Source organism: Ailuropoda melanoleuca, chromosome 11 (assembly GCF_002007445.2).
Source record: "Ailuropoda melanoleuca isolate Jingjing chromosome 11, ASM200744v2, whole genome shotgun sequence".
Taxonomy (NCBI): domain Eukaryota; kingdom Metazoa; phylum Chordata; class Mammalia; order Carnivora; family Ursidae; genus Ailuropoda; species Ailuropoda melanoleuca.
The window spans coordinates 21,049,653-21,075,040 of NC_048228.1; the positions used below are offsets into that span (position 1 = coordinate 21,049,653).

The window sequence follows — 25,388 nt, forward strand, 5'->3', positions numbered from 1 at the left end:
AAAAAAAAAGAATAACAAGTTTTAGTTCTGGAAGGAAACTTAAAGATCACTTAATTGAATATGGAATTTAACAGATAATAAACTTACATTCAAAAGAGGTAAAATCACTTTCACAAGCTTATATGTACCCAAAGAATGACAAAACAAGAGGGAAAATCCAGGTCTTTCTTAACACCATTCATTGACTGCTCTCAATCTGTGGACACAGGGTTGCATAGCTTCAACAATTCCAAGGAAATCCTTTGCTCACTTCCTCTAGTCACGTCTAGTCCATCACCATGAAAACCGTTTTTTTAAGAGAGAACATTACCCCTTTAATTCCTATTTTCCCTCTCTTCTTTCTTTCCTAGTCTGGGTGTCATTTCATCTTAAGTTAATGTGATTTTCATGGCTTACTCTCTCATTATCTGGAGTAAACAGATCATTGTAATCACAATATTGCTATGAGTCCAATTACAAGAAGAAATATGATTATCTGATAAAATACTTCATTTGGTTAACAGAAGGAAAGAAATATTCCATGACCTTCAGCCAACGGTGTATTACAACGACATACCAAGTCAAGATCTGCGAGACAGAAAAACATTTGCTTAGCTTCCATACTGTGAGTACTTAAAGCTATGAGAGCTGCCAAGTTCGAGTCACAGTGGCTCGCACTGTGTCTTCCTACCGTCCTCTTGGCCTCTCCGTACCAAAAGCTACCATTTTGCAATCACTGTCACTTCACATATTCAGTCTCTAAAGCTGTTTGTTGTTCCATTCTGCTCTATGTCTCCCCTAGGAACACCTTCATTTTAATATAAATAGAGCGTTTCATCATGCGATGGCACAGAATCATGGAAGGTAGGACTCTCAATATTGCTGGACATGCTGTATATAGATCTATTCCAAAAGAGGTCTGAAAAAGCAAAAATTAAAAAAAAAATTTAACAAAAGGGCATCAGTATTATTTATCTAAATATAATGCAAGCCATAGGTCTGTAACAGCCAAGAGTAAAAACCGAAGGCAAGGTTATAACATGTTGTGTTTGAGGTGTTGCCGGGAAGCAGTTGTGGAACAGACCCTACGGCTCGCAGCCCCATCTTTGAACTCAGATGACCTTCTTTGCCTTTCCTGGAATGAGGTTACCGCTAGTAATGTTTAATATGCTAGCACTCCTCTGAGTTTGGGACAGTTACAAATATTTTATGAGAGATGTTCTGAGACATAACAAAGTTAAGTGTAATCCCGGCTTATCTCACCCATCTTGATTTTGAGGCAGGGGGGATAGGACCAGTCACAAATTAAGGTGTCCAGAGCAGTTTTTCCTCTAGGCCTGGCCTCCATAAGACTTCCTGGCGGTCTCACGAGCCTTCCTGTAGCTTCTGACAGTCTCTTGGGCTAGTGTCTTTCATTGTTACTTCCTCTCTGCCTCCTAGCTACCTGACACTCTTCCAGGCCCAGCATTCGGCAGTCACCGAAGTGATGCTACCACCGGACCCTGCAAGAAGGACCGGTCACTGCCTCTGCCCTCCCCACTGTCACCAATCCTCTTTCCTATCATTCAGGAAGATGATTCTTTCCCTGACATTGACTGAAATATTTATTAGAATCCCCCAACACAAACCCGTGGTCTTATTTTCATTTGTAGTACACATCTTCCCCCACTGGAAAAACAATCGTTTTTTTTTCCTACAGAGCCAATGTCCAGCAGAAGATAGAGGTAAACAAACGAACAAAAGAAGATAGACGGAAACATTTAGGAAGACAAGCCCATCATACTTAACAGGATTCCTTTACACAAATCCTGAAATAACTCCTTGGAAAGTAGTCTGGGGAAGTACCTTAACTTTTCTCCCTTAAAGGCACCTTGAGATCTACCAGAAGCCTTTCTCCTACCCTTACCACAGTCGGGTGTCTTACATTTCATTTTATTTTTTGGCTAAAAAATACCAAATTGACTTTAAGCCCCCATATCCTTCTCTCCGTATCTCCCAATTGGAGTGCCTTCAGTGTGATAATATGACCAAAGTTTGGTATATGGCCTAGACTTCCTCTAGAGGTACTGACATGCTAATTGTTACCTGCCAGACTAAATTATGTTTTGAATATCTCTATCCAAAACATTTATGATTTAATAGTATAATCACCATCTGCTAACACATATATACATACACTGAAAAATGATTTTTAAGGTGTTGATTTTTAAATGGTGCTTTGCTGCTCATTTTGAAAATAAAAGTAAAAAAAATATTTTTCTCTTTCCATTCTCTCTACCATCACATTTTAAACCAAAGGAAAAAAATATAAAATGTATCCTATATCCCTCTTTATTTATACTTTAAGTCAGTAGAAAAGGTTAGGGAGAAAGAAATATGAAGTCTGGGAGTTTTGTTTAAATAGATATTAACAAAGTCTGAAGTGATAGAGCAAGAGACAGGGACAATGGTTATTTGTTGAATGCTAATGCTAGTCCAAAATAATTTCTTAATTTTTACCTACATCTTTCTGAAGAAACTTTATGTTCTGCTAGCCTTAGACCACATAAATGGTCATTGGAGGAGCCGTGTACAAACCCAGAGTCTATAATTCTGTACCTTCTGCTTTTTCTACTAAATTGCACTTACTCCCACAAAACAAATGAATCATAACTTGTTCTCCTTAAATAATTTATCTTTTAAAGTTGAAGAGCAAAGCCTTGCATAGAATATGGTCAGCTGTTTACTCCATATTATGTATTTTTTAAGCCACCACTTCTTTTTCCTCAGGAATAGATTATTTTTACTCCAAATCCCTTTGAGGTTTCTGCTTTTAAAAAGTTCTTCATCTTTCTACTCATCTTATAGCATTCTTATAAAGATTTTATTTGAAATTACTGTGGTGTATGGGAAAACACAGAAACAATATTTTCCAGCTACTCTCATTAAGAGGTAAGGGCCTTCTATCTGGGCCCGTCTGTGACTTGCTTTGAACCACAGAATGTGGCAGAATTGAGAATTCTCAAGCCTTGGCCTCAGAGGTCTTCAATCATGAGACCACATGCAGAAAGGGACCCAGACAAGAGGCAACATCAAGGGCTCGGATATGTTGGGGGGCCATTTTTGATGCTCCACCCATTGCCAAATGGCTGCCGTCACATGAATGACCGTCTGCAAAACCAACAGAATTGTCCAGCTAAGGCCAACCAACTGTAGAACTGTGGGATGTAATAAACCACGGCTATTTTAAATCACCAGGCTTTACAGTAGGATTTTTTTTTTTAATGTAGCCAAATTAACTGATGTAACATTTGTAAGGAAAAGAACTTTGGTATATAGTAGGTACTCAATAAATGTTAGTTCTGATCTTTCTTTATTTTCTGTTTCTGTTCAACTAAACAGTAATTACTTATTGATTTAAAACAATGTAACTTTCTCTGGTCTATAGAATACTATCAAATGGACTCAGTAAATGTATCTGGCATCTAAATAGACTCACAGGTTATAACAGTGAATCTTTATTGACGTTGTAGATGTGACTTTATAATGTGAACACGTGCAGAATGTGCAATTTATGATGATCCTACCATTGGGAATAGAAAATAAGTGTGTTTGATGAGAAAAAATAATGAAAGAGTTTATATTTCCAGAAAGTTAGAGTAATTTTGTTTGACAAATTCAAAGTTCACACATGGAAGTATGTGATTTTGGGCAAATAAGAAATACAAACAGTAAGATGTTATTGCCAAGAGTAACCTGGGATTTTTTGGGAGTGGGCGGGGGCGGGGATACAAAAATATATGCAGTCTATTTCCTGCAAACTACTCCCTGGAAATAGAGAAAGGTAGGAAAGAAGAAACAAAATAGGAAGACAGGAAAGAAGGAAGGCAGGAAGAAAGGAAGGGTCAAAGGTGTTCTGTCTGTTTCATAGTCTCAGAGTTAGAAAATGCTGTGTTTCGTATCAACTCTCTTCTTGGAAATTCTTAACTAGGATACTAAACCCTGAGAAGTCTTTTACTAGAGAAACGTGTTTAATTTGATTAAAGCCACAAAGTTTTCAAATTTAGTTTAGAATTGAACTTTTCAAAAAAAATGTTATAACTACTAACATTTTTTAGGATATGCTTTAGGGCAGTATTTTTCAGACTGAGGTCATAAACCATAAGTAGTTTGTAAAACCAACTTAGTAGACATGACCTTCATTTGAAAGCATTAAGTAAGTGTGCCTGGGTGATTCAGTTGGTTGAGCGGCTGCCTTTGGCTCAGGTCATGATCCCAGGGTCCTGGGATTGAGCCCCAGGTCAAGCTCCCTGCTCAGTGGGGAGCCTTCTTCACTCACGTGCTCTGCCCCTCCCCCCACTCAACCTCTCTTTCTCTTTCCCTCTCTCCCTCTCTCTCTCAATAAATAAATAAATAAATAAATAAATAAATAAATAAATAAATAAAATCTATAACAAAAAATCAACATGAAGTGCAGTTTTTTAGAAGTGAAAGTCCAAATAGAGAACTAGAGAATTAGCCATAGAATCACTAATTCGAAATTTCAGAAGGGTAAATTCAAAATGTGACATTAAGTGCGACAAGACATAAAAGGGGATTTGGCTCAGTTGGTGGAGCATTTAACGCTTGATCTCAGGGTTGTAAGTTTGAGCCTGGTTTTGGGTGTAGAGATTACTTAAAAATAAAACCTTAAAAAAAAAAAAAGAAATACAAATGCTCTGAAATATATGAATGGGGGTTCATCCTCATTAATAGTAACATAAATTCAGATTAAAAGTACATTTTTGGTGAGAGTCTCAAACATAGCTTATACATTTCTAGAAGGAATGTGAAATGGAAGAAAACAAACAAAATCAATCTCATGGAGGTCAACTGGGAAATATTCACCAAACTAGCAATCACATTTATCCTTTGATTCAGCAATCTCACTTATGTAAATGTATGGGGAGATATACTTGCACATGAGAAAACAATATATGTATAAGTTATTCATTAAGCATTACTTCTAATGAGTAATGATTAGAAACACCTTAAGTACAATTAATATAGGAACCTGGTTATGGGCACCTGGGTAGCTCAGTCATTAAGCGTCTGCCTTCAGCTCAGGGCATGATCCCAGGGCGCTGGGATCGAGCCCCACATTGAGCCCCGCGTCAGGCTCCCTGCTCAGTGGGAAGCCTGCTTTTCCCTTTCCCACTCCCCCTGCTGGTGTTCCCTCTCTCACTGTGTCTCTCTCTGTCCAATAAATAAATAAAATCTTAAAATGTAGATATATAGATAGATAGATATAAAAGAAGCTGGTTAAATAAATCATTGTGCATCTGTACAATGGAAAACTTTGTCCTTATTTTTAAAAAGAAAGAAAAAGAGCCACTCTATAAAATCTGAAATAAACAGATAACTGGGGCATATTATTTTATTTTATTTTTTTATTTTTATTTTTTAGATTTTATTTATTTATGTGACAGACAGCCAGCGAGAGAGGGAACACAGCAGGGGAGTGGGAGAGGAGGAAGCAGGCTCCCAGCGGAGGAGCCCGATGTGGAACTCGAACCCAGAATGCCGGGATCACGCCCTGAGCCAAAGGCAGACGCTTAACGACTGCGCCACCCAGGCGCCCTGGGGCATATTATTTTTAAAAATATACTTCAAAGTGGAAGAAATACTAAGGAAAAAATTAATACTTTCGAATGGAAGTCTAATTATTTTACCAAAAGCAGCTTATTATTTTTCACCAAATATGTTTTATCCAGAATGAAAGCATTGATGTATGATGTATTGATTATACAATTAGAATTGATTTTGTCTTGTATTCTGGCAGCTATCAGTATACAAATATTCCAAGCTTATGATAATTATGGATATCCAACTAGAGGTGCATTTGTTTTAAGTATTTGGCTAATAAACTCAATAGTTACACTTGCAGGTTGTAAATTCTTTCACATTTCTGATGTGGCACAATTGGACTGGCAGATGAGAATGTCTTCTTACGTATTCTTGTCACCAAGGCCCTCCTCACGCAAATCTCCAGAGCAGTCTACAACTCATAATAACTTGAATATAAATGTGTTTCAGCTACATTGGAAATGAAATGATTACTTAAATTTTTACTTTAAGGATTTAGTAGTACCTAAGAAAGACTATTTGACATCTGATCACATTACTATTATTAATCTGGGCATGTGCTTCTTTCAGAATTATTTCAGCTATTCAGGGAGCCTCATCAATGTTGGAAATAAAATAATAACTCTCATTCCAAATTTAGAATAAAGAATTTCAGTTACAAACCAAGTGAACAACTTAATATGTTACTTTAGGGTTTCAAATTTCCATCGTGAAAGGTATCATTAACTAAAAGAATAGATTTGAGGCAAACTTATCATGAGGTCAATCCCCTCTGCTGTAATATTTGCAGTATATGATGGATTTGTCCTTGGAATTATAAAATCTCTATCTTTTAATCATTCTTTTTACTGCATTTTATCTTGGAAACTAAAATGAATATGTCCATCTTTTTAGGATTTATTTTGATAATAATTATAGTATTGTTCATTTCATGTCACTTCAGTGTCACTGTCATTGTTGGCAGAAGAAAATACCACAGACTGAGCTCAGTAATCATGACATTTTCTCAATGTCCTTCATTGAGTATACACTCTTCCACCTGGTATTTTAAAATTTTAGGTTGAAACATTGCATGTACATCCTGATTATAAAGCATGCCCACTTCCGGTTAGAAACTTACAAAAGGCAATCATGAAGCAATTATGACGAATGTCATTAGCTCCGGAATAATTTTTAGATATGTTTATAAGTTTTTCTTGTGTGCAGAGATGATGTGAAAATTCACAAGTTTAGACTTAACAATAGGCACGGGGACAAAAGAAACCTGTGAAAACACAAGCAGATTGATATATTCGTTTTTCTTCTTTTGCACCATTTAGAGCAAATCCTTGGGTCAGAATCTTAGAACAGAAAATTAATTGCTACAATAAAACCTATAATACATATGAAAGTTCATCAATTTCCCACTACATATATGTTGCCTGGTGAGTATGACTTTATAATTGTTCAAATCTAATGAAACTTACATAAAAATTACCTTAATTGGGCTCAATACAATTTGTATGACCCTAATTTTTTTTAGAATTAGATGAGCAGTTTTTATAACTATAGCACAGGCTTTTAGAATAGTTCCTGGTTAAAGGAACCTGGGTGGCTCAGTCGGTTAATCGTCTGCCTTTGGCTCAGGTCATGATCCCAGGACCCTGGGATTTGAATCCTGCACTGGGCTCCCTGCTCAGCAGGGAGTCTACTTCTCCCTCTGCCCCTCCTACTCACTCCCTCTCTTTCTCTTGCACGTGCATAAAAATAAATAAATAAAATCTTTTAAAAAAAATAGTGCATGGTTCAGAGTAAATAGTCAAATATGTTAACTAATAATAAAATTAATTTTNGACCCTAATTTTTTTTAGAATTAGATGAGCAGTTTTTATAACTATAGCACAGGCTTTTAGAATAGTTCCTGGTTAAAGGAACCTGGGTGGCTCAGTCGGTTAATCGTCTGCCTTTGGCTCAGGTCATGATCCCAGGACCCTGGGATTTGAATCCTGCACTGGGCTCCCTGCTCAGCAGGGAGTCTACTTCTCCCTCTGCCCCTCCTACTCACTCTCTCTCTTTCTCTTGCACGTGCATAAAAATAAATAAATAAAATCTTTTAAAAAAATAGTGCATGGTTCAGAGTAAATAGTCAAATATGTTAACTAATAATAAAATTAATTATATCAGAATAGGACCCCTGAGTCTGGTAAGCACTGCAATGTAGAGGTTATTCAGAAGAGTCTGGAACTAAGAGGCTGGAAAGTAGGTGCACACACAGTTGTGAATCATGTGCTTTGAGAACAATGCAGCAACTTGTAGGAAGTGAAAGTCAGAAATTGAGAATGGCAGTACGTGATATGTGGTAGTGACCAGGGAGGTCCAGGGGCGGTAACAATTGGTATAATAGCATGGAAGTCAAGCAAGGCAGCAGATACTCTAAAAAGAGAAAATTATTTTTCTTTTTGTTTTAAGATTTTATTTATTTATTTGACAGAGAGGGAGACAGCCAGCGAGAGAGGGAACACAAGCAGGGGGAGTGGGAGAGGAAGAAGCAGGCTCATAGCAAAGGAGCCTGATGTGGGGCCCGATCCCATAACGGCGGGATCACGCCCTGAGCTGAAGGCAGACGCTTAACCGCTGTGCCACCCAGGCGCCCTGAAAATTATTTTTTTATTTGACCCATTCAATAAACATTACCTAAGCAACCACTATTTATCACAAAAAAATATAGTACATAGACTGCCCCTGATCTTTGGAGGGTGAAACCATAACTATAAAACTAGGTAAATAAAACCACAGTGATGACGTTTTGTGAAATTTCCACGAATAAAGCCGAAGAAGGCACGCAGGTGGCTCAAATTCAAGAGCTATGGGAATACATGGGGCCACTTCTCCTGGTTGGGAATTCGGGAACGTAATCCTAGCCTCAGAAAGGAGCTGCAAGGACAAGGGACTATCCCAGAGGAACTATATAATCATCTGAGTTCAAGGTTAAAGCAGGTTCAAGGCACAGACTCAAATATAGAAGAACAAAATAGGAACCAAGTGAAAAGAAGATTTAAGGTGGAGGCTTGGTCACAGGGATCAGTCAGGAACCAGTTAACTGAACCAAAGGATCAGCATGGATCACAATATGGTCAGCTCTGTGCTGCTTCTTTTCCAAGCTAAAATGGAGCCTGCAAAATTTCCCCCACTAGAGGAAATTAGTACCCACATCTCATAAATTTCCTTTGTAAAGGAGGAAAAAATATGCCTGGCTCGGAGGAAAAATAACTGGCTGAATAACTACTAAAAACCTACTAGCAAGTGAGTCGATATCTTTACCCAGAAATTAAATATGATTTGTCTCAATGTGCTGCTGACAAAGTGCCACTCAATATTTTTAATAGTAGACAATAACATAAAATAGATAAACATGTTTCAAAAGATCCTCATCAGGGGCGCCTGGGTGGCACAGCAGTTAAGCGTCTGCCTTCAGCTCAGGGCGTGATCCCGGCGTTATGGGATCGAGCCCCACATCAGGCTCCTCCGCTGGGAGCCTGCTTCTTCCTCTCCCACTCCCCCTACTTGTGTTCCCTCTCTCGCTGGCTGTCTCCATCTCTGTCAAATAAATAAATAAAATCTTTAAAAAAAAAAAAAAGATCCTCATCAATATGATCAATGCTCTTAAATATAGCAAGAAGATATTAGACACCAAAACGGTGGGCAAAAAATATAGATAGATATAGATACAGACACGCTGATGCATGTCCTATGTTTCAGGAACAATTATGAAATATTTAGTTAATCTACTCTATTAGCTAACAAATATTAGTCAACCATATAATAATACAGCTATCTAAAAAGCTACTAAAAACGCATTGGCAGTAGTTGTTTTGCATTGGTAATAGAAGATACAGCCTCAGGCCAGGAAGAAATGAAAGATCTGGGGTCCAAAATATACACAGGTTGACCCTGAGGAACAGGATAGACATTTTTATTACTGGTCAAGTAGACAAGGAGAAGAGTTAGGTGGTCCAATAACAATGCAAAAAATAATAATATATCTCAGCAATTAAGGTGGGGGAGGAAAGCACTGAAGTCAGACATACCTGGATTCAATACTGATCCCTCCAATAACCAGTAAAATATAGAAGCATATCAAGTGGAGGGGAAGCTTTGAATCAAGTTAACTTATAACTGGAATGTTATAACAAAGATCACATCATATATGATTGGGTAACTTCTTTCAGAGAGAGAAAACTTGAAAAACTAAACATGTAATATTAAATGCATACAGAGGCAGCAAAAACCATCTGCTATCAGTGACTGTGTCTGATTGCTGCAATTAGGACCTATATCTGCAGGAGCTGTATTGATAGGAATCTTAAGCTATATTTAGTACTAAACAGGGTGATAAGACACGGAGGGCAAAATCCAAATTCTCAGCCCTGAACTGCTCTTCCAATAACAAAATGCCCCTAGGCTGGTCCTACACAGAAAATAAATAGCAAGAAGCAACCATCTAGAAATTGGACAATCGTGACAAGCCAGATAATCAAACACCTTTTCAAAACCAAGTTGAGAAAACAACCTTGAACGTGGGTAACTGAATGATTTTGCAGTGCACTAGATGGAGTGACAAAAGATCTTGCTTTTCCTGCCCATCATGCATTAGCTATGTGACCTTAAGCAAACATTCCAGCTCAATATCTAGAACAGTGCCTGGCACATGGTAGGCACTCAGTAAGTGTGGGCTGGTTGAATGTATGAATAATCCTAGCTTCCAGGGGACAAATTTCCTCAACTTTGTAGGGGGATGTACATATTGGATGACAATTTATGTAACTTTTAGCCAGCATTGCTCCTAAATCATTTCCATGGCTATGGTTTTCTCAGCCCTTCTAAGGCCCAGACACCACTGATTCAGGGCACTGAAGCCTGATAAAGTGGAAACTCATTTCCCACCAATGTGTCTGCCAAAGAGAACACAAAGAAAAATAGGCCCAGTTTCAGCAGTTGCCACTACAAATATGTTTGGTTTCATGTTATTGATAAGCATTAAAGACTACTTCTTGCTTAGTGTTAAGCATACCTGCATGAGGCCAGCCTTGAAGTCCTGATAGCATACTTTTCAAATATAGGGACTTCTGAGTATGCTACTAGTAAAATATGAGCAAAAATTTAAGTGTTCATGTGTTTTTATTTTTCTTCACTTTATTTGGATAGTTCACATATCAACCTGGCTTTCATTCCCTCTCCTTTGAAACCATAATATTTATTTTTGTTGTAATCATTTTCTGCTTGGTATGAAAATATACTTTAGTAAGCATTAATACTAGTTAGGGGTTCAGTTTTAATGAAATTTTAAGGCAAAAAAGTCTTAAATCCAGCTTGATTCACTTCAAAAGCATAGGTCAAATATCACACTCCTCAGGGAAATCTTTTTCCCACCATTCCTTCCTTTACTCCTTAAACATTCTGACCTTCCATTAAAGTTGTAATATTAGGTGTCACTAAACAAATAGCTTCTTTTCTAGCCTTTATTTGGTCTTCCTATTTTGTCCTCCTTTCTTCTCTCCCTTCCTCCTTCACCTCCCATTTCCATCTCCGTCACCCTCTCTCCATCTGCCTTTCTTTCTGTTCTCAAGATTGTGGGACTGCAGCACTCTGGAGCCCATGTGCCTGGGGTCAAATCCAAAATCCACCATTTAGTGGATGCATGACCTTGAGCAAGTTACTTAAACTCACTAAAGCCCAGGTACTCCGTCGGTAAGTCGGTGATAATATATAAGAATAGAACCGACCTCAAAAGGTTGTTGGGAAGATTCAATGACTCCATGTATTTACATTTAATATCATGCTTCAACCATACCAAGGCCATGATGGGTGTCTAATATTACTGCTGTTATTTCAAAACTGTCAATTTGGCTCCTCTGGGCACCTCTCTCTACTTAAGATACTACACGGTCCCTATCTCAAATACTCTCGGGTATTCTTGGCCAGCCTGTCACCTCTCCCACCCCAGGTCGTATTCATACATATATTTAAATGATCAAGAAACCATATAAGTGGAATCCACTTCTACCCACCTCCTTACATGCCCATACCCTGCCCTGCTTGATTGGCTTTTGCAGACAGAAGGCATTCTCTACATCTGCCCACAACAATAAACCTGCAAGGAAATAGCTATAACTCATAGCCATGTATCTATTTGTGGCTCTGAGTCTTTATATCACCTGTGTTAAAATATCACAATATTTCAGCTGTTAATTGAAGCACGCTGGCGTCTTGAGTTATTTTTATAGTCAACTTGAGATGACATGTGATAGTTCAGATTAATGGAAGCTGTGAGTCAGAAATCTTGTCTCTAGTTATGGTTATAACTTTTAACATGTGCTAACATGTGATATCTGTAGATCATGTGACCCGTAGTTATTTCTAAAATGGGTATTCGAAACACTGAACTTTTGTCATGGTAACGCTTTATGCTAAATGAAAGCAACACTTTAGTCTCATAATTTTTTTTTTTCTGGTACCACATGTCTTAATAAAAAGCAGTCATTCTAATGTTTTTCAGATGTCTTCAGCAAACCCAAGGGTATTTAAAATAAGCAAATACCAGGTGAAATAGGTTTATCAACCTTTACAAGATTATTTATAAAATGCTGATCATGAGTGAAAAAACAAAGAAAACTCATTTGTGGGAAAGAAAGCTCATCTACTTTTAAAGTTTTTCTGATATGTAGAGAATAGATTCTTTCAAAGTCTAGGAGGTATTCAGGAAACCAATGCAAAGAAAGTGTAAAGTCTCTAAGAAGGCAGCCTGGAGATCCTTTTAAGTGATGTGAGCAGTGAAGCTCTTAAAATGGGGCTAATTAGCTGTTTGATGTACTTGACAGAGAAAGATGTATGCAAGCAGAGAGAAAAGACTGCAAACACAGATATCCCTGATTGCATTATTGTCCAAAACTTTAATTAATTTCTTGAGGACTATCTTTTCCATAATTTAAAATGGTTTAAAAGATGTACAACTAACAGGTTCAAAGTGTTTCTTTAGCTAATCACTTGCACTGCAGGAGGCTGAAAATTATAGAGCACATTTTATACACTCCTCAAGCCATCCAAGAATTACTTTTACGGGCTCTGGCTTTCATTCTTCCTCTGTTTGCGTAATGGCATTGAGAAATGTGTGACTTGACTTCACTGATATGTTGTTCAAAGCCCAAACAGCCATCACTCTGCTCTTCGCAGCATAGAAGGTATAACTGTCTTTTGGCACGAAAATGTTCTGTTGGCACATTTGTGTCGTGAGACATAAAAATCTAATACTGGTTATGGGCTCAGTTAAGAAACACACTTTTCTAGAGTTTAAAATAGAAATGACTCCTTCAGCTAGGATGACATGTTTCTGTAAAACATAGCTTACAAAGAAAAAACAATTTGAACACCAACTGGGGACAACTTTCTGATAAAAATGATAATGGCAGTTTGTAGATATAGTGGTAATTGAAACATAAACATGCAAAGAGATATGAAGTTGTCTCCATTTATTTTGGTTATCCAAACATAAATTACAAATTTCATTTACTTTGCTTATTTTCTCTTAGTGAATAATTTTTTTCTTTTTTTTTTTTTTGTGAAGTTGTATAAGAATATTCAGGAAAACAGACATGTGAGACATGTGGGGATAAACACTTTGATGTCTTATTCTCTTACACGTTGTAGTGTCATTATGGAGCACTGCGAATGTACAAAGTTTAGTTAGTAGTCAAGAAATTGTATTGAGAGGGACTTTCGTTAGATATAGCCAAGATTTTTTGCCAAAATCATGGAGGACACAAATCCTATGAGTTTTTCAACTTCTACACTGTTCTTATGCATGGATATCCATGGGAAAATTCTCTCATTCATGCAATACATATTTACTGAAGACTTACTAGGTGTTCCAGTTACCAGTAACACAGCAGAAAAGTAAGCAGAAACTTTCTTTATGGAGCTCACATGTAAGTTAGAGTGGGGGGTTTGAATAAACAACATAAATAAGTAATGTGAATACTGTATGAGAGGGCGATAGTCTCCTTAAAGAGGATGGAACAGAGTCCATCATGCAGAGACTCGTGGCCCACTGGTGTCTACATGGAATGGCATGGAGAGATTCTGAGCAGAGTAGCAGGATCTGACTGCATTTTAAGATTCATTGGCCGTTGTGTGGAACTTATTCTGGAGTGGACCGAGAGTGCAAGTAAGGAGGCCACTTCAGGGGTTATTACAGTGATCTGAGCAAGAGAGGATGGTGGCCTGGGCCACCACCCCGTTGAACAGGAGAGCTGTAAGCAAACAAATGGTTATAATCCATGGGGGTGTGTGAGAGCAGACACACAATGCTTTCCTTCTGCTCTTTTGATCTTACCTTTATCATCTCCTTCTGGACTGGGCTCCATCAATTATCCCAGCCGATCAATCTCTCCCACTCGGCTGCCTTCTTTCCCAAACAGGCTCAAGCCTCACTCATAAAAAAAAAAAAAAAAACAAAAAAGGAAAGAAAAGAAAAGAAAAGAATATTTTTTCCTTTAAACTTTGTAAATGTCAGAGAAGAGGTGATGTTTGAGTTGAGACTTAGGGAATGAGTAAGAGTTCGGCAGGCAGATGAAGAAGAAGGATCCGGACAAAGGCAACCACCACATATAGTAGGCAAAGTCCTGGGCTCCAAGAGGTGGGCACTTGGGGAGCTATGAGTAGCTCGCTACTGCCTACTGCCCATGCGTCCTGGGGAGGGGGAGGGGGAGGGGCAGTTCCAGACGAGATCCCCACGTGCATTGATATTGCTCTCAAAATCTGGTGTCCTGCTTTCACCCTATAGTTTAGGGTGGTGGATAATGGCTCTTACTGGCAGAGGAGTAGGAAGGTGTTGCCCTGAGAACCTGAGAACCCGAGAACGTCAGAGCAGGGGAGGATGAGAATTGACCCCAGCCAAGTCCAGGATGTGCAGTAACAGCAGCCTCGTCGTAGAGGGCACTGGGTGTAATGGGAATCTTTGAGAAGAGGCGGGCCAGCTATCGGGGGAGAGCAGCGTATTCGCTGAGAGGGACAATTTGTGTTTAGGAGTTGATCTGTCCAGAGCACATCAGGGATGGCCGGGGATGGGGCTCCGCCTCACAAAAATAACCCACTAATCCTTTTTAAAGCAGCACACATAAGCCAATAACACAGGTATTTCAAACATAGCTTTGGGGCCTAAATTTGAACTACAATTTCACAAAGGAGAGACACTGGACTACTTTCAGGGGACAGTCTGGTATCCAAGGGAAGCAATTCTCCCTAATGACAAAGTATTTTCGTAGGGTCTCTTGAGCTCTGACACAAGGGTATCTTCCAGGGGCCCCACTGAGATTGTGGCGAGCCAATGAGAAATTCTAAAAAGAGGAGAAATGTGACTAGATTTGTGTTTTAGGAAGATGCCTCTGTAAGCAAGGTATGGGTGGGTTCGGTAGACAAGGGACTGGTTATGCTGAGACCGATAAGGGGCTATTGCAATGCTTCAGGCAAAAATAATGGAGACTTAAAAACGTGGTGGGCCAATTCCTGCACATCCATCAGTATCATATAAATGCTGGTCCTAGGTAAGGAGACATATGGAAATAAATTCTGGAGGAGGAAAACATAACAGTGGGAAATCCTGCTGGCATTGAACCTCCTTAATAGTGAGAGGCTGAGTACATTAAAGCAGCAATTTATTTGATGGGCAATTGATATCCGGCAGGCTTGTGACAGCCTTGTTGCCAGGAGAGCACAGTTACAGTCTCAGCCTGTGACTTTAAAAACTTCACTGGGGGAAAAATTACAGTCGGGCAAGCAGCAGCAGGGCATGGCCTACGGCGCAATATGCCGATAACTAAGTCCCAGGGAAAACTGATTTGTGGCTTCTGAGAACATGCGTTGAGAGCCTCTGCTATTGACTAGTTGTGGTTCATCAGGATGTAGGTCTGTCTTGGCTAACAAGAAAGCACTCGAGGTCTTCATTTAGCCCCTGAGCCCATCTCCAGAGACTGTATGCGGCTGTCTTTACCTTCCTACCAATCAACACATCAAAAGCTGCAGAATATATTTTCACTTTCAAAAAATGCAAACTGCAAGCGAGATAAAGTTGCCAAACTAGACTTGAAAAGGGGTGAATGATTACAGCACAGTTCCAGATATAAAGAATAAATCATGTGTGCCCAGCCGGAATTTTCTTGTGCGTGTCAACAAGAAAGATAACTGTCTGTATCCACGGGACATCCACACCACGTTCATTTGACTAGAGAGGATTAAAACCATTTACACTGGATTTCTTATTTGAATAATTGGAAGTGGCACACTCTGACAGGATTTCTTACCGAAAATAACTGGTTGGGAAGAGATGATTAGAATATTCATCTTTGTAACCCTCACATAATTACTTTGCATGGGTTTTTCCACCCCAGCCATATAGCTCAAGGCAAGAATACATTTCGTTTTTCATTTAATTTCAGCAAGTTCTGCCTTTCCCGGGAGTTTGAGTTCCATTTGAAATAAATCCTGAATCTTTAAATGTTTTCTCAAATTATCAGCTCTTTTGACATTGATTCTAATATTATCGAGACCTTTCCTCCCAGATGTTTTCCAGGAAGACTTACTCACAAAAGGTCATCACTGTTTCCAGCTTTCAAGGATCACTTAGTTTCGGCACTCTTGACTTGGGATGTGTGCAGGTGCATGAAAAAGAGAGAAGGTTACCCTTTGGTAAGCTCTATTTAATTCTCTAAAATGAGTGAAAGGTCATGCTGGGGAGGTAGGCTCCTTATGCATTTGAAGTAAGAGCCAGTGTTTTCGCTTTAAATTCCAGGTGGCCCAGTAAGGAATGGAATGCATGGTTTGGACAGCTTCCCTTCCAGTTACCTCTTAAGGGAGATGCCACCTTGATTTACTGGGCTAACAGAAGCAGTTTCCTTCGGGGTCATTAGCAAGACAGGTGCTGGAGTGGCACATCAGTGTATGTATCTCTAGGAGCTGTCGGTCCCCTTATTGGGGGTTGCGACTGGGAGGGGATCTCGTTTGGCTCCAAAACTCTCTGTCTCAGAGGTATCTCCTCATAGTATTTCTTCCCAGCTCCATGGAAAGGTTAATATTAATCTCATGATTTTATGTATCTAGTGCATCGCTGCACAGATGGCCAGTGGTGATGGGTGATATCATATTGTGCACCAAATGCTCCTTTATCATCTCCCTCATTAAAAGAAATCAAACATTAAAATTAATTTTCAACTGACAAACATGATTGTGGGATGCAAAAACAAACAAAACTTTATGGTAGAATAAAAGTCGGGCACAGATTCAACATCCAAATTTCAAACCTGAACTTTAATTCTAAAAGTTCGTCAATCGTTGTGTACTATTTTCATATTTCAACGAAAGTGCCAGGTCTCATTTCAACGCTTTTATTAAGAAAACCAACATGAGTGAAGCTTTTCTAGCCCATTCATTCCACAGAGTTTCCAAAAACGCTTAAAAGAATGTCTCTTTCCACGTGAAGGACTAGACAACACATAAACTAAACTTGCAAGACATGCCATTTTACATACCTCTGTAACATCCGGATTAGACTATGACAGTGCCTGCCCCCCGGGGCAATTCTTAAAGACCACCCAGGAAATTCACTGCAGAACGCAGCAGCAAGTCTGTTGATTTAGGAATAGAGAACCTTCCCATTGTGTCTACACTGTAACAGCGACCTGTTTATTGAGGGCACAACTAAAACTCCACCAGCTGAAAGTTGGATATTTGCTCTCCTACAATGGAGCTTCTTCGGAGGAACGCTGCCTCCTCCTCTTGTCCATACGTTGCTTGTAAAGCAGGTCTTCGTCCAGTTTCGTGGACATCTACAGAAGCAGCTCAAAAGCTTCAGCAAGGATCCCATTTAATCTGATGCCACACCTAAATCAAAATAAAATCTCAGAGTTATGGACAAGCCCAATTGCCTAAGTGAGCCCGTTTAATTGATTCATTTACAAATTTAATTAAATAAATAAAATACTTAAAGCTTACTGAGAGGTAGGATAGGGGTTTCTAAAGGCAGTGACACCCACGTAGGTGTTTTATGTAGCTTAGCAAGGGTCAAAGGTCAGAGGGCTTGCACAGAAAGTAAACTTTTTCTTACATATCTCTAACAGACAGATCGGCTGGTCCGTGAGTTTTTGGTACACTCTTCGCTCTCTGTTCTAACAAACACATCACATCCTATACCCAGGAGTGGCAAGGATTAGGCTATGCACTAGGAAGCAGGGAGCTGGTCTCTTTTCATTTGTTATCCTATCAATCCAAGATTTCCTTACTAACCACCACCACAGTCTCAGTAAAAAAATCCCAGGGTTGCATCTACAAGGAATGGGTCCTCAGAAACTGTCCTTAGATGTCAGATATCAAAATGCGCATGAGATTATAGTGTCACCCCCAACAGCAAGGTCACTCGCGGTCAGCAGTTCTCATCTATATAGGGATAAGTTTAGATGAAGATGAATCGAAACTTAAGGCTTCATCTTAACCACAGAGTAAAAAATATGTATATTTTTTCTAAAATGAATCAACTGAATTTTTAAAATGCAGCATAGTCCAAGATATTTTTAATGTAAAATGTGCATAATGGTTTGGAGGCAGGGGTTTTGTTTGGGGAAATATTGGTTTTTGCTGCGAGGGGTCAGGAGAAGGATTTGTCTTATGTTATGCAAGAGGTTGGTGAGAAAATAACTCTCTGATACATGGGCCAATGAGTTAGACCTTTCTTTTTGTTCTCTTAGATAAGAGTTGAAGACAAGACCACATTTAGTTTCATTGATGGCAGTGTTTCCATTATTGCTGTTTTTACCAGGCCACTTGTAAGCAATATGAGTAAAATTATTTGAATAAACAGCAGGTTCTTTGGAATATAAGGAAATTATTATATGAAGGACTTCAAGATTATTAATAATTGCAAATATTAATATACATGGAAAACAAAGTATGCTTTTCAAAATTTCCTCTGGAAGAATGAAAACATCTTATAACTTATTCTATTCACCTTTCCTCATGCCTCAAGGCATGTGGGGCCATGGTGCTTTCTTCCTCGGGTGACCACATAATAGCAGCCAAACCAGGACCACTGAGAGTGAGAGGAGAACTGTGAGTTCCTGAACAAATTTAACAAGCACTGCCATACGCAAACATATAATCAGTCTATCCACAAATAACTTCTAGTTTTCCCCATATAAACCCCTGCCCCACTGTAAATAATTTATTTCATTTTCATGTTAAACTTAGAAACAATGACCCAAAATGCCATTCTAATTTAAAGAACGATCTTCGTATTAACAGAACAAATTCCCAAATCTGTGTTTTCTCATATTTTTTATGGGTAATCACCAATAAGTATTTTGATTCTGGAAGCCAGGAAATACTTGTGACATTAAATCTACTTTTTATAATTTATCATATACATTAGTAGATTTAAAAATCTATTTCAGCAATATTTTCATCCATTTAAGTTGCCCCAGAAATTACAATAAAATTATGAAATAAAAGCACTACCCATTCCTGAATTTTAACCAATAATATAGGCAATTTTCAGCACTCAGCAGTTGATTTTGCATACTAACTTGGGTGACTGAGTGAGTCTGTCTATCTGAGTGTCTGTGAGTCTGTTTGGTGAAGGGTGGGTACCATGGAAGGAGACTCAGTTTTTCTTCGAGTAATATCTTAAAGCAAATGCAACAGATTCACTGTTTTACTGTTTATTTTGAATGTGAGTATTAATTTATTTAATACTTGTTTTACGTAAATGCAAGTAATCTGATAAAATGGAAACAGCTTGAACTTTGAATCAAAATAGACCAGAATATGAATCCCAGTGCAATCACTTATTTTAAGGACTTTGAATTGCTAAAATATAATTCTTATTTTTCTGGTTTGTAAAATGAGCACTGTAATACCTGTTACTGAGGGTTGTTTAGAAGGCTGGCAGCACTCAGTGCAGTGCCTGGCTCTCAGTAGACCTAAGTAATTATTTCACATCGCCCAGGTTAGAAAGATAATCATGTAAAAGATAGTATGCTAAACAAAATTTAACTTTACTCAACTGATTCAGAAGGCATTTCAGGGTCATAGTTTTTGCAAAGCATTGCTATAACCACTCACTTTTAATACACCAGAGTTTTGTGTCCCAGCTTTTAAAAAAATATATGATTTTAAAAGAGTACGCAGAGAAGTCTTACTTTATTGTTTAGTAGTTTGAGATAATTGTATTATAAACAAAGAGAAGATTCAATTTCTTAAAAAAAATACAGGCCCTTCTCCCTAGTCTTGTGGTAGAAAAACCCTGAATTAGGAATCAGTGCAAATGTGTTATAATCACTTGTATAGGTTTAAGCAAATTAAAAATTATTTTCTGAGCCTCAGTTTCCCCATATTAAAATGAAGGCTTAAAATAGGTAATCTTTTAGGCTGTTTCTAGCAATAAACTTGGCTATCTTTATTACTTTTCCTTTTAAGAAAAAAATTTAAAGGCTATGTTTTTGTAGGTCTTCAAAAGGCAACTATTTCTGACACTTGCTAGTGAGAACAGGGAAGTAACCAGGAGCTGAAGCACAGCCGACAAAGAGTGTCCATTTACCTTCTGCATTTTTTTATAAAACTGTTCAGGAAGGGAGAGAACATGAACAATAGTGAGTTGGCCTGATCTTAAAAAAAAAAAAGCACACATACACACGCAAAAAGGAGAAGGAGAAGAAAGGAAGAAAGAAAAAAAAAAAAACCCCACCATTAATCAAAATGGCCCTGACTGAAACTTCTTGATAGAAGACTTATCTCGCACCTTCTTGGTCAAAAGAAGCAAAGGTCGCCAGGACAACCTTTTCCACATGTGCTGCATTCCTCCCTTGCTAAAATCCTGCCTTTCGTGCTGAATTCAAAACTCCTCAGGAAATGACCTAGGTTGTAAAAGGAAGATAGTGTTCTATTTTGCCCTCATTTCCTGCAGAAACTATTCAGATGTTCATCTAGGAGAAAATACATATAATGTTCTGTCTTCAAAAAAAAAAAAAAAAAAGAAAATACAGGTTAAAAAAAAAAAAACCCTATTCAATCACGAACACATTGCAGTCAGTAGCTGTGCTTCAGACTACAAATCATAGTGAAAGCCAGTTTCTAGCTATCTATGTAACCCATAAAATGCCTTTTTAACCCAATATTGCTAGGAACATTCTATTCCAGATTTGAAAGGATTTCCCTATTATTTTCTACCCAAAAGATTAAGTATTAAATAATGACCAAAAAAAAAAAAAATAGATACCGCCTTGTTTGTTAAGGAGACCTGTCTTACACTTTCCTAACATTATAGCCAGATTTCACGGTCACAGGAAAACAAAACACACATAATGGAGTGGTTATTAATTCAATAAATCCAGCAGCTCTCCTGCTCTGGGCAAAAGGCAAAGTTAAAAGCAGCTGTTCATTGACGACATATGGGACATGGCCAGGGTGAGGTAGCTGCTTTCGCACATCATCCACCACTTTTAAGGCTGACTGCACTCAATTTCTTAGACAATCTACACACCATTTTCAGTTCTGTTCCTCCATAATTTATCACAACAATACCTCAAGCACACAGATCGGAGGGGGAAAATGAAAGCAATTTACAGTATCAAGATGAAAGTAGCTGGGTGGATGGAGAAGACCTACTATGTAAATCATACCCACAACTTCAAGGAATGTTGACATAATATTCTGGAATTAATTTTTTTCCAGCATTCCTATGTAGGTCACACAGAGGTAAATCTAGTTTCTCCTCCCTACCTCTTATATCTGGAGTTGTTTATCAATATGTTAAAGAGGAAATTGATTTTACCTCTCCCTTCTACAAGGACAATAAGAACCGTATGTATAAAACTTACCAATAACAATGAAAGGAATCAGTTGAAAGATTAGCATGCAATCTTTATATATGTCTCCCAGCTAAAGGTCATGGGAAGACAGCAATAAAAAAAAAAAAAAAAGAAGAAGAAAAAGAAGAAGAGGAAAAAGGCAGAAGCACAGACAAATAAGGGACAACAATCTATCTGAAATAGTAGTCTGGATTATTGCAGACTAATCGCATCATGTCTTCCTTTAAAATATGTCCCTAAACTCAGATTCAGAAAGGTAAATCACATAGATGACAAATACCTTAATATAGCACATTTTAAGAAATGAAATTTTTTATCATCATATATGTGTACTTCATGTGGGGGACTGTTTTTAATACACTAATGAGAATAGTATGCTCATATCTTCATCAAAGACTCAGCAATTAATTATTACAATCTTCTTCCCTTCTCCCCTTCGTATCTCTTTGTCTTCTCAGGGTGATTGAAGCAGGACAAGGACAAGCACTTACAAGGTGCTGAGAGATATTTCAGGAAAGTGTCTCAGGATAAAAGACAATAAACAAAAACCAGGACATGTACGAACATTCTAGGAGTCTTCAGAAATACTGTGAAGTATTTGATTTCCTGAAGGCATGCAAGACGGGATCAACCCTTTAATTTAGATAGTAAAGAAAGAGCAGACCCTGGGAAACTTGTCAACATACTCATTTGAGACATTTCTTTCTGTAAATTAAATAAATAATTTCCTAGCTCCTTTTTTTTTAAAATCGAAAACAAAACAACAACAAAAAAAGTGTTTCTTTTAAATTGTAAAACAAACAAAAAAATAATCACTCCTATTCCTAACAATCAGAGGTAACCTCAATCTCTAGCTCTGGTTCTGTTATCTATTGTTATTGTGTGAATTACATGTTCTTTTTCATGTAAATGTGTAAGAAATCTTTTAATATTAATGCTGTTAAATCTTTGTATGCCATTTAACTATCTCCCTTTTCTCCCATTTGCTTTCATTGTTTAGGCTAAGTGCTTCATGAATATTATTTTATTTATTCATTACAAAAACTGTTATGTGGTAGTTACTGTGTAAGTTAATGTTATTATTGTTGTTATTAATATTATTATTATTCTGATTATTTTACAGATCAGAAAATTGAGACTTATGGAAATTAAATACCTTGCCCAAGATCATACCTAATAAATGGCAAAGCTGTTTTTTTTTAAATCTTGTTGTGCATATCTCAAAGTCAGTGGCCTTGACCTGGGTGTATTATCATTAACGATGTTTTTAATTTTCATGTTTCAAACTACTAATTTTAGGAATTGGGATTTTTTCCTTTCACTTTCATACCAAGAAAAACTTTCTTCACTCTATGATCAGATACAAACTCATCTCTATTTTTCTTCTAGTTCTTTTATTTCTTCCTTTACATTTTAGTCTTTATCTGCCTCCAATTTATTTTAGAATATAGCATGAGCCATCTTTAATTTTCTAACTATGTAGTTAGCTAAATAATCTAGGATCATTTATTTAATAATCCATGTTACCTTAGTGCTTGGAAATACCAGTTTATCAATGTTAGTGATTTTATATGTTTTGGCTACTCTATTTTAAATTGTGATAAGATCTAGCTGTATAAGTCACCCACTCATCTGTTTTCAAATATTTTTGTCACCTGTTTATTTTCCCATATAAACTTCACAAATGTTTTGGAATATGATAGAAAAACACTCAAGATTTGGGATGGGGGGAGTACATTATAATTGTAAATATAATTGAAGGAAAATATCTGTTTACATGACCAAATATTGACTTTAATAACAAAGCAAGTCATAACTTAGTTTTTTTTGTTTGTTGGTTTTTTATGGTTTTGTTGTGAATTGCCAAATCCTTTAGAAGCCTAAATAAATGTCATTTTCCATTCCACTTGTTGTCTTGTTTATTGCCCAAATAAAAAATGTATGAGTTTAGGTGGAATTCATTTCTTCTTATTTAATGTGTCTCTCTGATTCTCACAAAAATATTGTTTTTCATGCATTTAATAATTTTACATCTTAATATATAGTTTACCATTTTTCACAAGTAGGACAATGATATATTAAGGGTTACCTGTGGATTTTTTCATATGGGCAGACATTATAATTACTTATTTATTCATTCAAATTGTTATTAGAAACCTACTTTGCCTTAGACACAATGTTCAGACATTTAAAAAAATGAATAACTATAAAATTCAACATTAACTGAGTGAATAATAAGTGCCGGACACTGTGACATTGTTCTAAGAGTTCTACTTATTTAATCCATTAGATAGCCCAGTTAACAAAGTGCATTATTATTAGCCCCAGTTGACAGATGAGTATTTACTTGTTCATGTTCTTATAACTAGTAAGTGGTAGAGCCCTAGGGTTTTAACCAGAGCCTTCACACTCTTAACCTCTCAACAACTACCAGCTATGATAGACTTAGGATATATATGGAAAAGAAGTGCTTAACTACCTGGGGAAGTCAGAAATAACTTGATGGATGAAGTAACTATTGACTGAGTTTTGAAGGATGAATAGAAGTTCACTAGGAGCAGAGGGAAAATGGAATGTTTTAGGCAAAGCAAACAGTATGTTAAAGATAGGAAGTAAGAAGAAAAGCAGCTCGTTTGGGGATAATTGGAGCACAGAACACCTGCGGTAGAGCACAGGAGATGGCAGCAGAAACTGGGATAGCAGAGTTGCTCCCTGACCCTGAAACCCTTTTAGGAAACCTGGTTGGGTGTGAGGAAGGTCTCAATGTATATTCATCGTGTTGAAGAATGTCCTACAGAGTAGTTATCATTACTTAAATACTAAATTTTATTTCTCTAGAAATAACTATATTATTTTTATAATGAGGCAGTGACAATGTGGTCAAATGGAAAAAGAATGAGTACTATCTCTATAAATTCTTCATTTTAATAATTCTATAGTTGTCAAGACAGTTGAAATAACAGCACTGCTTCCCAAGTATATCACGCATACCACTTAATTTCATTCTTACCATAATCCTGAGAGTGACAAGTCACAGTTACCCCATTTCACCAATAAAGAAATTGTGACTTGAAAATGATGACAGGCTTATAAACTAAACAATTGCCTAAAATAGACTAGAACTTATGTCATCCTGTAAATTAGATTAGCCTATATGCAAAATAACACTAACTCTTAGGGTGATGTGGAAAATGAGGAGCAAAGAAAATACAGCTTAGGGTAGCTGGCCCTCCTATCTATTAGGATTCAATACCACAGTGAATGCAGTCACCATAACCACACTGTGGAAAACCAATACTGTCTGAAAAGTCCTAAAAGCATTTGTTGAATTAAAGTGTCAAGTCTAGAGGACATGAACAGATATTTCTCCAAAGAAGACATACAAATGCCCAAAAGACACATGAAGAAATTCTCAACGTCATTCAGCATCAGGGAAATACAAATCAAAACCAAAATGAGATACCACCTCACACCAGTCAGAATGGCTAAAATTAACAAGTCAGGAAACTACAGAGGGTAACAAGGATGCAGAGAAAGGGGAAACTTCTTACACTGTTGGTGGGAATGCAAGCTGGTACAGCCACTCTGGAAAACAGTATGGAGGCTCCTCAAAAAGTTGAAAATAGCTACCCTATAACCCAGCAATTGCACTACTGACTATTTACCCCAAAGATACAAATATAATGATCCAAAGGGGCCCCTGCACTCCAATGTTTATAGCAGCAATGTCCACAGTAGCCAAACTATGGAAAGAGCCCAGATGTCCATCAACTGATGAATGGATAAAGAAGATATGGAATATTATAGAGCCATCACAAAAAATGAAATCTTGCCATTTACAATGACATGGATGGAGGTAGAGGGTATTATGCTAAGTGAAATAAGGCAATCAAAGAAAGACAATTATCATATGAGCTC

The 25,388-nt window shown here is 37.5% G+C and overlaps 1 pseudogene; it reads left to right on the forward strand.

Moving 5' to 3' along the window:
* The window catches only part of LOC105236862, a 91,562-nt pseudogene that overhangs the window by 26,130 nt on the left and 40,044 nt on the right, over positions 1 to 25,388 (forward strand).